Source organism: Gymnogyps californianus, chromosome 5 (assembly GCF_018139145.2).
Source record: "Gymnogyps californianus isolate 813 chromosome 5, ASM1813914v2, whole genome shotgun sequence".
Classification (NCBI taxonomy): domain Eukaryota; kingdom Metazoa; phylum Chordata; class Aves; order Accipitriformes; family Cathartidae; genus Gymnogyps; species Gymnogyps californianus.
The window spans coordinates 39,827,621-39,844,126 of NC_059475.1; positions in this window are offsets into that span (position 1 = coordinate 39,827,621).

The window sequence follows — 16,506 nt, forward strand, 5'->3', positions numbered from 1 at the left end:
ATACATTATTTACCACATTAGCATTAAAATAACTGATCATATTTGTTGTAAAATGCATTTCCATTTAATATATTTGGAAACAGTACCTTGAAGAAAATTGTGCTGTGTTCTGAAGAGAGCTTTAAAAACCACATTCTGGCTGCTAAACTGCTGCCTTAGACATATCTTATTTTGTGTTTCACAGAAGTGACGGATATGAATTCCTGTCTCTGCTAAGTAGCTGTATTTTCACCTAATGTCAATGCATACTGCCTGTGCTCACTGTCTCTTGAAATCAGACTACTTAGCAAGTTATTTATCCTTCATTTAAGGAGCTCCAAAAACTTCTAAAGCACAACAGTGCAGAACATTTCCTGTTCATAGCAAAGTAAATACTTTTGAAGACATAACGAATAATAATTATTCTGATAGGCCATCCAGTTTGGGGAAATTCCGGAAAATCTTTTTTGAGTACTGTAATAATCCTGCAAGAGTAAGAACTGTTGACACATACTTTTACAAAACTGTACAAGCAAACTAAAACAAAAGAATTTACAAAGGCATCATTTGGCCTAACAATTAAAGGAACATTCATTAAGTTTTATTGTGTTGATTAAGATTGATATCAACAGTATTTTCAATATTGCATTTCATTTCAAAAGTCTGGATGCATAAGAAATGAGCAAAATGTCCTAGGCAATAGTGCACCTTCCATTATATTCATATCTGAAATAGATAAAAGGTCTTCTGTTGTTTAAGAAAATGGACTGGCTAGCTTGCACGATAAAAATGCTTCCAGTACACATCTTCCTCAAAATAATGAAGGATACCAGCAACTGAACTAAACTTTCCGCCTGACTAAACTGAGACTATTTAAACTGGAAATAATTGAGAAAGCACCAACTTTCTCACTCATTCCCCACTGGAATATACCCAACTGCTTTACATTGACAGAAGAAGTAATAGCACAGCGTGAATAGCAAAGACACCCATTAAATAAAAATAATTTACTTGGACTTTCAAGATGTCTTTGATAAAATCCTTCATAGGAGATTATTAAGGAAATAGAAGCCACAGAATGAATGATAAAAGTGCTGTTTTATATTAGAAAATGGCTAAGAGATAGGAAAACAAAGGGTAGATATAAGTGTTCATTTTCAACATGGAAGAAGGTTAATAATGAGATGCCCCTGGATTCTTACTAACAGTGGTGGTACTTGACACATTTATTACACACTTAATAATGTCCTGAAGAAAAGGATAAATAGAAAGATGGACTAAAGTCTCTTACTGAAAATTATGTGGGTCAAGAATGAAAAGGCAGCAAAGAATTCCATGCATAAACAAGCCAGAGAATTAGCCAGCGTAACACCAAAGGAAATTGCTAAGGCATAAGCAAAGGTGGGTATTGGATCTGGCCACTTTGTGTTAATTCATACCTCCCAAATCAACATCAGTCACTAAGGAAAAGAATAGTTTCATGATGGACAATTTATTTAATGTAACTCTTCAATGTACCTAGGAAAACAAAAAAACTGCAAAGCAAATAAAATGTTAATTTCTATTGAAGAACAATAGAGGATTGAAAATGTATTACTACATTTTTGTGGATTGTTGGCATGCCATTAGAAAAGTTCTAAAGAAGACATGAAAGAACATAGACTAAGGTAAAATATGGGGGAAGATTTAAAAGATTAGAACCATACTTTTATGATGTTAATGATACAGAAATTATACTGTACAATTATGGTAAATAATGGAAAAGTTGAGTGACTCATAGTAATTCATATTACTAGGACAAATTTCACCCAATAACGCTAAAAGGCAACAAATTTAAAAGTCATACCAAGAAATTCTTTGTTTCTTTATACAGTATCTAAACGGCCTGTTGTCGCATTGCACTTGTTATCAGGATTAGGCCATAAAAACAATTAGAAACTCTTTCAATTACAGCTAGAAAGATTTTCACAAAATACTGAAAAATCTTTCTAACAGAATAACGAACCCATGGAACATGTTGCTGAGGAAGACTGTGGAATCTCCATTACCAGGAGTCTCACAAATAGATTGTACAAACATCTGTCAACAATAACATGCTGTTCTTTTCTGCAGGTGTAAGACAATTAAATGACATTTTGAGTTTTCCTCCAGCTCTATCATCCCATGAATTTGGTCTGCTACTCTGGCACCATAAACAAAGCAAAACAAGAAAACAAAAAAACTCTTAGTGTCAACAACCATAGACTCTTTTAGTCCAGTAAAGCCTAGGCACACAGACAGCACTCTTAAAATAATCATAGAATCTGCTTTATTAAAACTCAACAAATAGGATTAAAATCCTGAGGGGCAGGGGAATAACTATGTTTAACAGGAAAATTTGGGAAACAGGGGAAGCTGTTTCATGAGAGAATTCACTTCATATGTTTATTGAAGAATTATTACAAGGGAATTTAGCAAGATGTTTTTCACTATCTCAGCAAGCTTCATCTTATTATACCCACTAAAGAGTCAGAAATTGGTTTTATAAAGAGGAAAAACTCCAGTAAAATTCAATGAGAATTCGTTCTGCATAGAGAATGCAGTATCTGTCCCTGCAATGCAGAGGTATTTTTATTTTTTATATCATTGGGCAAAGTTTGCCTTTTAATACTGCAAAATTTTGAACACTCCACAAGTACAGTCAGTACTGTTCGATTTTAAACACATTTCTATGTGAAATTTCACATTTGCACTTTACACGTACTCAAGAAAGTCCATATTTTAATTAAGGTCAAAATGTTACCATTTCCATCAGTGAACACACTGGAGTAGACATTTTCGGATCTGAAATTTCAAGTAATTTTCAAAAAGCTGCTATGATTCAGCTTGAATCTCTATTTGCATGTTTGCCCAGTGGCCTTCTGGGTGCTGTTGACATAGATGATTCATAGGTTTTGTTGTCTGGATGGTTTTTCAGTTACTCAGGAGAGTTCAGTTATTTCAAATACTTACGGTCAATGTTATCTGTGTTAACACTAAAGGTGCAACTGAAGGTGAGTTGTTTGAATAGTTGCATCTCAGAAGGGCTGGCTGAAAGTGTGAGACTGGGAGACCAAACTAAATCCTGCAATAAAAAGAATTTTTTCCAGCCTTTGTCCTGGTCAGATACGTTGAATATGGGTGTAGCAAATAGCTGAATAGATTACTGTCGACCAAAATATCTCTTTTTAAAGAACTCTTCAGAAAGTGTAAGGAAACTCTGTTGGAAAAAGAATAAAAAAAAATAAACCCTTTTTTTATTCTGGAATAGTTCATTACAGAAATATTTGGTTATGAAAAGAATGAAAGCTTACTTGGTTTTAATATATTCGTTTTGCAGTAAACCTATATTTTCTCAGTTGGTATTTAATTTCTTTTTTTCCCCTACAGTAAACACGTATCACAGGACAATTAGGAGCAGAGGCTAAAATTTTAATCTAGGGTACCTAAAACAAAGGCATATGAGTCCATACTTCACCAACTGAATAAATGATGTAATTTGCAGAAGGAAAAAAGACCTGAAGTCTCCTCTGCTTTCCTTGTTGGCAGTGGGTTTCTTATTGCCATTATTTTGTGCACCAATTCTGACATCACCTCTGACTCTCCCAGCATTTCAGTATTTCTTGTTACTACTACTCTTACATAGTACTATTTCCCTTAATGGTACCTTAATAGTTTATTCTTCTCTTAGTCATTATCTCTAAATTCTGCCACCATTGTGGGATGATCATATTTTCAATTCAGTTTGGCATAAGTTACTGTCTTTACCCTGGGAACAGGAAAAACAGCAGTATCTGACAGAACTGCATCAAGGATGGAAATCTAGGCCTGAGCCAGGAAAGGAAAGTGAAGAAAGTATGCTCCAAGCTTAGTACTCCCTTTTACTTCATCTTCCCTCACCCCTTGCTCCCAAAAGTACTACACTAGAAGAGTTGTATCTGGTGTAGGTTCAAACTCTAGGTTTAAAAAGTGCTAGGACTGGAGCAATCAGAAGACTTTCCAGGTTTTCCAATGTTTATTCTAGACAGTTTTAGCTGTAAAAATCTAGATTCCTGATTCAGTGAGTGGACCTATTCAGAACACTGCAAATATGAGGATGGTTCTGCATGACCAGACTCAGGTACGCCTTCATGGATCTGTTCTGAGGTCTGGACCCTAAATGTTGCAGTATATTTCTTGGGCTACTACTCATCTTCCACTAAAATCAGTAGGAGGAAAAGACTCACAACATTTGATGTTAGGTGCTAGGCAACTTGCAGGATGTGGCCCCCATGTACACAGAAAGTACTTGGCTTCAGTCGCCCATACATGTTATTAACCAAGAATGGAACAGGAAGTGTAATTCAGGAAGTTGTTATTTGAATAAGGATATCAAAATCGTCTTTGAGATTTTCAGCCACATTAGTGCATAGCTGAGGGCAGAATTTGGCCTTAAAGTTTATCTTGTTGCTTTCTGACTGACACATCATATAACAGCAGGAAAAAAATGCTTTATCGTATAGACAGTTCTCTATTATCATTTGACTCTGCTTAAAAATAATGGATCAAATTCTTCTCTAGAGCACTACCGCTGAAGTCAGTGGACTTATGCCAAGGACGAATTTGACCCAATATTATTTTCAAACTGAGATTAGAGAGCAAGTGAACCAGTAAAAGACAATTAAGTCAGTGATACACTTACTATCTTGAGTACGCAAGCAATCTGAAAGCCAACATAATGCAGTTCTCATTCACCAGGCATGCAAATAAATCAACTTTAATGTCAATAAAGTCAGTAATGACAGATTTTATCACTAAGTTATAACTAAGCAATAATGATTGGGAAAAAGGCAAGTAGCTCACAGCAACTGAAGTGATTTTTTATTTTGTCCTAGGTGAAGCCAAGGGTAACTGAAAAGACTGGCCTTTACTCCCTCTATTATTAACTGCAAATCATTCTTGTCATGTTAGAAAGCAGATCATTTTTTTTCCCAAGTATTACTCACTGTTATGGTGTGCCTCTCACAATGACCTCCTTCAGAGGTGCTGCAGTCCATTTCTGATTAGCCTCTGCATATTAGTGAGGTGCAGTTTTATTTTAAGGGAATCAGGACCAAAATTATATTTCTATTTCTTCTGTAAATGTAGTTACTGATTTAATTCATCCACCAGCTGTGATCACAGGAATCAGAGAACAAATAAAAAGCCAACCTGAGGATGATTTAACACTTTACAAGGAGCAGTCCTACACTAAATACTGTTAGACAGCTGCAGCATTCCACTTACAGTGGCTGCATTTCAGTGAGGAGTAAAATAAATGTTAGAGGTGATACGTGGCTTATTTAAAATGCTTCTAAACTATTTGATTGAGGGGCATAATAAAAATATCAGCTATTATTTTTCTTGATGTGTAGAAAAAGGAGGAACTCAGGATATAAATATTTTTAAAACAGTATTCTATTAAGTAGGTAGATGATCTACTGATAATTTAAACTCACATAGCCACTTTAAAAGCATACAAACTTTTTCAGCTGTTTACAAAATGTGGTTTATATGAGTTTGAACAATCATTTTTCTGTCTCTGCATCTTAACCAGAAAGAGTACACATTTTTTGTTATGTATGTAGTTGTTCTCCCTGTAGGATATGTTTAACAATGGTGGATTGCTATGTTTCAGTAGTTTTGGCTGACATTCAACAAACATCTGAGCAGCTAATAATGCACTTACTTCTGTTAGTCCACCCATCTGTCCATCACATCTGCCTGTCCTCAAAAAGGCCGTCATTAAGCAACATAGCATTTCTCTAACATCCTCTCTATATTCACTCTCTTCCTGAATGCCTGGAAGGTAAACAATGTGTGCTCACAATTATTCTAAATCTTTTTATAAGCTAAAGATAAATAAACACTTCTTTAAGCAACAAACAAACAATTTCTTTTGCTATTTTGTTAATGGTACTTTAATCCATCAAATTTACATGATTGTTAGTTAACACTCAATTGAAATAGTTTGAAAACACAAGGAGATACCTTTCTCTTGTCCATAAAAATTACAGAATTAGTCACCAGATACATAACCTCCAAAAACACTGTTTCAAGAAAAATAACATTAATTAAGCTTGGCATTTGGTATCTATTTGGGACCACACATTATGGCTGTCTGTTACAGTCCTAAGGTGGGGACTGACTGCCTCTACAAACTCTTCCAGTACCTGAGTAGCTTTTTCCACATGGAGAGATGCAGGGACATGACTTATACAAGCAAAGATGCTCTTGTACTAGTGTGTGTCCTTGCTCACGCTATATTTGAAATTGATTGCAGTGACAACAGAAACACTAAATATTTTACGGAAAAAAATTTCTGCATTAGCACAATAAGGAAGAAGAAAAGATAGTGGAAGGAAGAATCATGATGCCAAATTTAGCCAATGGATATTTTTCAGGAAGGATGTAATTCCATAAAATAAACAACTAAAGTAAGTGTTATAACACTTTTATATAACATTATAAAATACTTTCTACTGCTCCTTGTCTGTAACCCCATCTTCTGGAGAATGTGTGATATTGAGGGTAAACCAAAAAACTTTATATGAACATATGGAATATCTATGCTACAATGATAAAGTACATATTATCCAAAAAGCTAGTTGGGAACTATTAATACTGTTGTTTTTCATTTCCTTTGAGCTGGTTTGCTATAGAACCTATCCTAAGAATATTATTTCCTATCCTAAGGAGTATTTTCAAGGCATTAAATCAAGTATCAGGTTCTTAGGATTCTAAGCTTTATAGTCAACACCATTTCAAATTGTCTAGATGCCAGAAGGGTAACTATACATTTTGGAAATAAAGTCATGCACTTCAGAAGGAAGCTCTGCTTAAAGCAAAGTCAATAGATGTTTGCTGATGTCAGGGAAACAAAATATTCATAGGATCTAATTATGCTTTTCCTGCATGATTGTCCTAAGACAAGGCGCTCTTCACAATCTACCTGTTCAAAGACAATGCTGAGTTAAGCAGTGTCTATTCTACAGCTGTAACATACCATACAGAAGCATTCTGGAAGAACCCTTTTTGCCATGTACCCAGCAAGAGTTGTACCAAAGACACATAGTAAAACATACGTGGTGCTATAAAATATGATCCCATATGGCCATTTGTGAAAGTATCCCGAACATTTGCTATTGATACTGTGTTTGAACAGCCATTCAATACTCTTTTATAATTTGTGCAGTCTGTATAAATGTCCCTACCACTTACTGACTTCCTGTAAGAAATTTTTTCTGCCCTACTCTGTGTGTGTATGCCTACATGACCTCATAGATGCACACATTAACGAGAGAACTTATAGGACATAGGAGGACAGTATTTGTCTGTGTCTTGGTTTAGTTATAGCTAAGCAAAGCTCACCAAAAGGTCCCGTGCTGCTGATTGCATGATAAGTGCATGCAGATGAGTTTGCACTTGCATACAAACACAGACACACATTCACTCAGAAAAAAAAAAAACCTATATGTTTGTTTGACATGTTTTCTTGGAAATTTATGAAAGCGTTCCGTTGTAATAGAAAATTAGGCAACAGCTGATAAAGGTCATCCTAGGTATAGGCTAGCTGTCTCTACCAATAGTGACAATGGCATCACAAAGGGCATTTCTGACTTAAAGTCCAAAACTGTTGTAGGTTACAATTACTCCTGTTGAAAACTCTTTATGTAGGTAACCACTGTTCCAGTGGGTAACTAAAGGGAATTCTGATACCGATAAGACAGGACAGCTGGTTGCCAAACGGTTCCCCAGTTGAAAGCCTTCCGTTCACCACTGCTGTAGTTTCCTTTCCACTTTCCCCTTCAGCTGATATATCTATAACTAACTTCTAAGACAAGGACAGTAATTATTATATTGTACACCATCATAAGATGTAAGATGAAATGCTTTCTACCAAGCTGACAACACTAAGCTTTACAATTATCTTTTTAATTCACCACTTGTGGAGAAAATGGGCATAATAAAAAGAATTAATCACTCCATTATCTAACATTATGCAGGGAATAGTATAAGATAAGCAGAATGTTCACTGCTGTTATTATTTGTTATTTGTTTTGGCTAAAGCCATTATCCACAAAGTACTTGGTGCTAAACAAACACGAAGAGCTGTTTACTTGGTCATTTCCTGGTCATGTTCTGCTGAGATGCTTACTTGAAGGTCTTACTTTGAAAAAATGTATAATAACATTTTGATAAGTATGTCATGAAAACGTCAACCTAGCATGCTAGCCAAGCTCATTACTGCTGGTTAGGAGACAAACAAGAATGAGAATCCTGTAGCATACAGAAAACCTAAGAACATAAGTGTGTATTTTCCCAACAGGATATAGAAATTGTGGAAAAGATTGAAGAAAATGTATTTGATGGCAATTCATAGAGCTATATTAAGCCTTACTTTTTGTTATCTCTGTGCTGTATTTCAAAGTGTAAATTTTAGGCAATGTGTTTAAGAAGAACCTAGCCATAGAAGTCTCTGTACCTAGGAAATATCAGGCACTTTTGTGGCACGTCGCGTTCTATGGGGATTTAGACGTTATACAGCATTTGCATCCCAGTGGCACATATTATTCAGGATCTGTTAATGAGATATCTTTGCTCCAGCAGCACTATGTTAGAGAATTCATAGGGAAAAAAAAAACATTTACTGGTAAAATCAGCAGATAAATAAAGTAACATTTTATAGACGTAGCAACAGCTGATTCCAAAGTGAATGTTAAGTCATACTAAGATAACATTCAGTATGAAATGCAATGACAGGCAATAAAAATGTTGGATATTGTAGAAACAGTCAGTCAGATTCCAGTTAGGTCAGTGGAAAAAGCTCAGTATAACCAGAATCAGAACCGAAAAAATTGTTGTGGTTTTACTTAACAGCTCTAAGTTCTTGTTTGTCTGTTCACTTCTAATTATTCCACTGGTATTCTTATGAAGGCTTTTGAGAAGAACACAGGCTTAACCCTTTTGTTTCCCTCCCCAAGACACTTTGCCCAAGCAGAGACAAAAGAATTATATTATAAAAGTATTCTTTACACTTTATCTTGATAACTTCACCTTGCAGTTGCTTTAAATGAAGGTTTTCCTCATATTCTTCATAGAAAATAATAGTTTACGCATTATGCCACCGTAACAAATTGTATCACAAATGTGTATAATTTGTCATAGAGAAGCCAAGAAACTAGGACATAAAGAAAGGAGCCACATTCACTCAAATGTCTTTCACGCAAATTTTTAGTATCATTATTTCAGGGAAGTTATTCCCGATTTATCTAAGTGAAATTAATCCCACAACCTTTTGCAATGAGTGTGATATTAGGAGAAACAAGCCATGGATTTAGGCCTTTAACAAGGCCAGCAGGATCAGAGGAGAGGAAGACAAGCACAAACGCATGTTTTAAAGGAATAAACGATTAATTATCTCAACTGTCTCAATGATTTACAGAAAGACAAATTGTAATGACTGTACTTCTAGGTTCAAATTCACCTCCAACTGCACAACAGTAGGAAAATTCTGAGTACTAATAGTAATTCAACTGATTTTCAATGACTGTGTTTGGTTTTTTAGGAGGATTGAGAAGACAAGAACATTGCAATATTCCTTTATGTCTGGAGTTTTTCTTCTCATTCTTTCTTTTTTCCTTTGTATTCTTGACTAGCCAGCCTGGTCAAAAGTACATTCAAGTTCAGAGATGTTTTCCATTTATCTTGATTATTTGAACCTATTGATTTAGATCCAGTCTTAAAGTAAAATACAAGTATTATCATTAAATGTAAAATCTGGATTGTGGAATTTGTAGAATAGATTAGAATAGAGAAAGCACAGAACTGTCAGTGTCTGATGAGAAGAGTGTCAAAAGAACTGAGGAGATGAAGAGAACATAACCTACACTTGAGTAGACCTTGTTACACTCACTTCTTCAATGTGCAAAAGTTTGCAAAAGCTTAGTTAAGGTACTTGACCTAATTACACAGACCCCCTCGGTCTGTAAAATTAGACAGGGAAAAAAAACCCAACCCATAAAGGAAGGTATTTACATCTCTGAGGTCAAACAACACTACTGCCTATCTCAGGTACAGTTAGAATAAGCAACATTGTGGAAAGAGGCAGGCAAACCTCCAAAGATAGGTCAACACTCCTAAGGTAGAAGCCATTACTTAAAAGTATTAATAATTCTTTAGTAACCACTGTGTTCCCTTCTTTCCTCTCTACCTTTTTAAAATTTGTTTTTGTTTCCCTTTTGCTGAAATGTAACTTGCTTTTAGCAGTTCTGTTGAAGGAATACAGAAAACCTTGACTGCTTCTTTATTTCCAAACCTGTTCCCAATATCTGTAACAAAGTTGAGCTATGACAACTGCTAATTTCTTGTTGGGATGTTCTCATCCTAGCATGAAGCACCTCTTCAGATGCATCATTGCTCAAACATCATAGATTTGGCATCCTGAAAAAGCCTTCAAGGAAGCCAGATTTTATTTGCACCATTCCAAGGCCAATTTGTCTTTTTCCCCTCCTTTACAGAAGAAACCTGTTTAAAGAGAAAGAGAAGCTGCTTTAGAAATGACATGAGCTAAAGAACTAGCAGCATGTATTATGCATGACAGCAGCAGCAGTCCTGGTGAAAGTCTAAACTTTGAATCCTCCTAATATAAGTTGGGTTTTGAATGTTAGATTGAATAAACTGGTATTGAAAATGAAAGCTAGCATGTCCTTTACCCCTTTTAAAAAGTTATGTAATGAGTACATTGAGATGAAGAAGACAAGTAGCTGATGAACTCAACTCTTTTGCGATGACATGACCCAGTTGTCATGTTGGTCACCATAGAGAAGGCTGATGAATGGCTGCAGCTGGGTTACATTTTACATTGGTCCTCCAAATATACCAGGTATTGTGAAACTAGTAATAACCTCCTGAAAGTAAAGAGTGGTAATGTCCATTTATTCAGTTTGAAAAAAAAATACTTTTTAAACATTTGGAAAGTTTTCTATGTCACTTTCAGTCAGCAGATAGAAAGAACAAGAAGAAATGTATCATGCAAATATTGTTATCTAAAGGTACAAATAAAAAAAATAAAACCAGCAAAAAAGAGATCTAGTAACATGCCATTTTTTTCAGTTCTGCTTCTCCTACACTCAGACTTTTTTGGAGGATCTGGCAAGATTCTGAGTGGCTTCAGCTTCAGAAGGAAGGGTCTACTGTTTGCAGGACCAGGTCACATGAAAGAATAACCTTTTCATTAGTATTTGAACAACATCACTTCTGACTGAGATCAGATTAAGGTTTGTTTGTTTGCTTGTTTGCTTGTTTGTTTTTATATAAAGAAAGAAGTAAATATAAATGCAAAGACAAAAATAGATAAATAAAATCATGTGTATAAACAAAAATTTAAAATAACAATGAACATATAAAATCATATATCCATACATAAAACAAAATTAAAAATAGGTGTAAGATATTAAAAATATAAAAATATATGAAAAGCAACAACCCCCAAATATTCCAGAACCTCAGAAGTGTCTGGATGCCTTGGCCCTCTCAGTTTAAGAGTAGTTACTTAACTTAAAATGCTAGACTTCTGTTTCAGAGCAGTGGAAGGCTTTGCTGAGCCTTTTGCAGCACACATCACACACAGGCTATTTTTCTGAGCGCAGGCTCAGAGGGATGTGATCTGCTACGGTCAAAGTGCAAAGCACAAATAAGAAAACATGCTTTTGCTTCAGCTACTTTCTCTTCCCTTTTTGTCCTTCTTTATTCAGACAGAGCTGCTTGTTCAGTCTTGCAGGTTCAGTCATGCTGTTTGATTTTCTTTTTGCAGGAGAAAAAGGCTCTGGGGCCAGAATCCCTGGTATTTTTTGTGTTGATGCAAATGAGGTTAGAAGTCAGCTTAAATGTCCAGCCAGGGTATTTCCCTGAATAGGAGAAACTTGGGGTGACACAGAGCTGCCAAAACATAACCGTTCCCTGTCCCTCATCTCTGACATGAAGAATAAGCACAGTGAAGAGGGCATGATCAAAGCATTCAGCCCTCATTGATTGCCCATAGAAATCTATGTTTAAAGCAAAAGGGTTTTGAGCCACAGTATTTAATTTCAAGGATCAAGCTGAGGATGAAGCAGCCATCTCATTGGTGATATTGCTTATCTGACAAGCAGACTTTACTTCTTTCTTGTTTAATAAAAACATTAATCTAGAATGGCTACTAATTATAACCTCTAGACTATAACTGCAATGTTATATGTTCACTGTCCACTCTTTGCAACCATCTTTATGATTCTACAATTCTTGCCAATTAAAAGGTTTTTAAAATTTTGCAGATGTCTGAAAAACACATTTAATTTTGTCAGCCATGGTCACGTCAGGCTCTGGTTTTTTGTCATCACCTAACCATAAACACGAAAGTTCATATGCCTTATACAGAGTGGGACCTGGATACCTGTTCAGTTCTGAGTTATAAATTTTACATTACAACTTTTCAAAAAGAAAATTGTCCAGTAAAATACACTTAAAATACTGAGAAAATTCCGTTTCATATATTTTTTCTTTAAATGCGTCACTCCACATGTACTTGAAAAGAAACTCAAGCACATTACATAACTTTACTAGTCTGAGTATTGCCTTTGCAATCTTCAACAGCATGTACACTTTCCAAGTAGAAATGCAAGATCTGCCATATATTTCCCATTACGAAGCCTTAATTCCCCTGAGGGACTATGTTCAGACTGTCAGATTCACTTGGAAAGCACTCAGAAATAACACTGATGACTGGCAATGTAACACCAAAAAAATAAAGACAGGGACCAAAAAAAGCAAAGACACGTCTTTGCTATGTGTTAAATTTTGAGTTTTATTTTGTGAAGATAAGAACTATAATTTTGCAGGAGGAGGAAAAACGGAAAGAGAAAGAAAGAGAAAGAAAAGAAGAAAGAGAGAAAAGAAGAGAGGAAGAAAGGGAGGAAGGGAGAAAGGGAAGAAGAAAGCTGAACAGCCACCCATACGTTGATTAATTGATTAAAGTCTTATATGATGTTTTAGATGGTTCACAGACAGTTACAGGAGTCCTCAGTTTCAGTAGACTGGTTCCACTTTTGTTCTGTGGTACAAAGTGAATCATTTCAGAACTGGACATGAAAGAAGTTTCTATCACCATAAAGCTTTCTGTATTTATAACAGTAACTTCATCAGAATAAAACACAGTTTTTCCTAGGAAACAACAGTCCGCTTTCCTACTGCATGCTCTCTAGAAGAGATGGTTACCTCACGGTTAAGTTTTGCTTGAGACTAACCACAAGTTCCAGATCTCAAGCCTATTTACAGTTCTCTAACCAGGTATGTAGTAGATGCATGTTATTGATCAATGGTTCCCTCATCTTCTGTGTTGGGCTGTGCTCCGTGACTGCGAGAGCATGGACGATACAAAAAAAAGTAACTGGATTTTTTTCTATACCAGCTGAATATAACTCTCTCTTTTCTCAAAAATCTGCTGTTGAAACACATTGCCAGTAAAAATTTAATCGAGACTGCTAAATTCCCTCAAAATTGGGTTTTGAAGAATCTGGATTTTCTGGTGCAAGTATTATATTAGAAACTACCCAACAAGCCTGCCTAATTACTGGCAATTACCAAATCCCTTGAGGCAACACAGTATTTTCTTATCTTTTTCATCTCTTGATCATCTATCGTCGTCTTTAGTTTGGAGCAGTTGCATGCTTTTGAAGAACATATTGAATAGTCAATTATTTACTCTTTTCAATTATTTCAACATTTTTTTTTCTTGTTTGAGGCAAACAAACAAGAAGCTTCATTCAAAAGGCTTTGTATTTGAGTTACCTAATAGTAATCTTGAAGAGTTCTTCTCTCACAGCTGTAAAGGTGAACATTTGCCAAATCCTCAGATATGTACTGCACATAGTTTCTGAAATTTTGAATGAGCAAAACTTTTGAAAATATGAATTTCTTTTTTAATGAAGATTCTATTACTAGTTTATGTAGAACTGAACAACACATGAAAGGGTTTGTAGTAATAAATAGTTATTCTATTCAATGAGAAATAAAAAACAAGCCTAAAACAGACCAGTTGGCATTTCAGACTCATTTGTTATTTTATTTCTGTAATGGTTGTTGATTATGATAATTGATCACTCCAATAATTTCAAAGATATAATTAATTGGTAAAAGTAATTTAGTTGCCTTTTATGTGAAATATTCTTAATTAACAAAAAACATTTAAATAAATTACCATAATACTGAAGGTCACACAAATATTAGCTGCAGTCGTGCTCACTGTTGCATAGATACATATTTCTATGTAGAGACAGAAGGAATAAAATTAATTTTAATAAAATGAAAATAATATATTTCTTTCATTGAAATTTCACTACAAGCATCTTATTCTACTTGGCCTTTTAGCTAAGATCAAATGTAATGTCAGTTTAATATTAGATATGGCAATGTAATTTAATCTACTTTCTACTTTGGCAAAGCTGGAGCAACGACTTGATTTGGTCTTTCCTTTCTTCAAATATTGTAATTATTTTTTGCTGTAAAATCAAGCAAATGTGATGAGAAAGTGACATACCAAAGGTTAACTGACACCATGGCTCCTGAACTGTATTGCACACAATGACACTGCCACAGATCTTTTTCCTGCCACCATTTCTTTACCGAACTTTGTGGGCATTAGGGTGCTTTCATGGGCGACTGGTAATAAAGCTTCCTCAGGCAGAGTAAGGAGAGAACTTTACATTTTCCACTTTCCAGGTGATAGCTAAGTCATTACTGTTGACAGCAGAAAAGATGTAGGGGGGATTACCTTCTTCTTCACTGCATATTGAAATGAAGTCATAGTTGTTACAGCAGTTTGCATGGACCCAACTGCCATGTTAAACACCTTCTTAGAAAGACTTCCTTCAAGAAATTTAGGAGAAGCATTAGTTTTAGGATTCCAAAGTCAAAATGTCAAAATGGTGTAAAGTAAAAGCGAAAGACTACAGATCTTTTTGTCTAACATCTTTTCTATACACATTAAATATTAGACTTTCAAATCAAGATTAGATTCAATTTCGACTGAAGTTGTGACCTTCTATAGTTGAAGAAAAAAGTGTTAAGTTGATGACAAGATTAATGATATTTACATGCCAAATGACAGAACTAAAGCTGGAGTACTGATTAAAGATAATTAGTCTGTGTAATGCCATTTTGAACCTATGTAAAATTTTATAAAATCAACAAATAGTCAGAGTTTGGATAAGTTCTGAATCCATAAGCAGTGAGGACTTATTTGCAAAGGTGTCATCATTTTTACTTATTTGTTTGCTTATGAAGACCATTTTTTCTTCTGCTCTTTCAGTAGTTCCTGAGTGCCACTATGGCTTCAGTTATCATTATGGAGGAAAAATATTTATGAAAGTCACCCTTGTATAATATATCCTCTTGAAAAAGCAAATAAAACTGTTCCATCAGCTCTAGAACTAAAGAAGCAACATTTCACATGGATTAGTATCTTGACTTTGACTGAATTTGGTATTCAAGGAGCTAGGTCTGATTGAAGATTTTTTCATGGTATCTGTGGTACTTTTTCCAGTGTGTCTGAAAATTTTTCTTCAGACAAGGAACTGACATGGTCTGCCTAATCTGCTTGATCACATATTACCAAAAATGATTAAGAACATAATTACCTTTGACTCCGTAAATTAGCCTGTTAAAAATTGAAGGAAATCCATCAATAAGTTCAAAAGGAAAGGATTCATCCATGGGAAAAGGGAGTTTGTCTAAGCATAGTTTCCGCAAGAAGTCAGGTTACAAAATAATGAGGAATTTTCAGAAGTACTTTATGTTCTAATTTGATGGTTTTCTCACAGAAATCAAAGGGAATTAACACATACCTAAAGACACAAAGGCTTTGTAGCTGTGACAATCTAAGTATATAAAAGTAGCAAAATAAGTAGGGAGAAAGAAAGTATTTTAATAGGCAAACTGTTAGTGTTGGAAACAGACACATCTTCAGTCATGCCAGCCCTTCTGTGAAACACCTCCCCGACTACTCTTGCCAACAGATAGACAAAGCATAAAGAGAAGGTGCCAGTAGCCATTCATACTTTCTGATATCTTTCTGTGTCACTTAAATGTGTGCAAAAATTGTCATTAATATGAAGAGGGTTAATGGAAATCCTAGCTCTGTTAGTCTTTCAGTCAAAGAGTCGCTCAGTTATTTTAAAGGTTTTGTACAAATATATTTTGAAAACAACAGTGGAAGCTTTGAATGTTATCAAGTAGAAATCCTGAGCCCAAGGAGTGAACACTGCTTTGGTGGTAAGCCGAATTTTCGCCTGGCTCATTGCATTCATCACCCTGATGTTTCAAACTTCCTTATAGTGCCATAAATGACATATTTAACTGTGTGTGTGTAACCTAATCAACCACAAAAACAGCCAAATGGACTCAAAGGGACATCTCTGTTGCTTGTCTGTTAATGCTCTTTTGTGTCTAACTGCT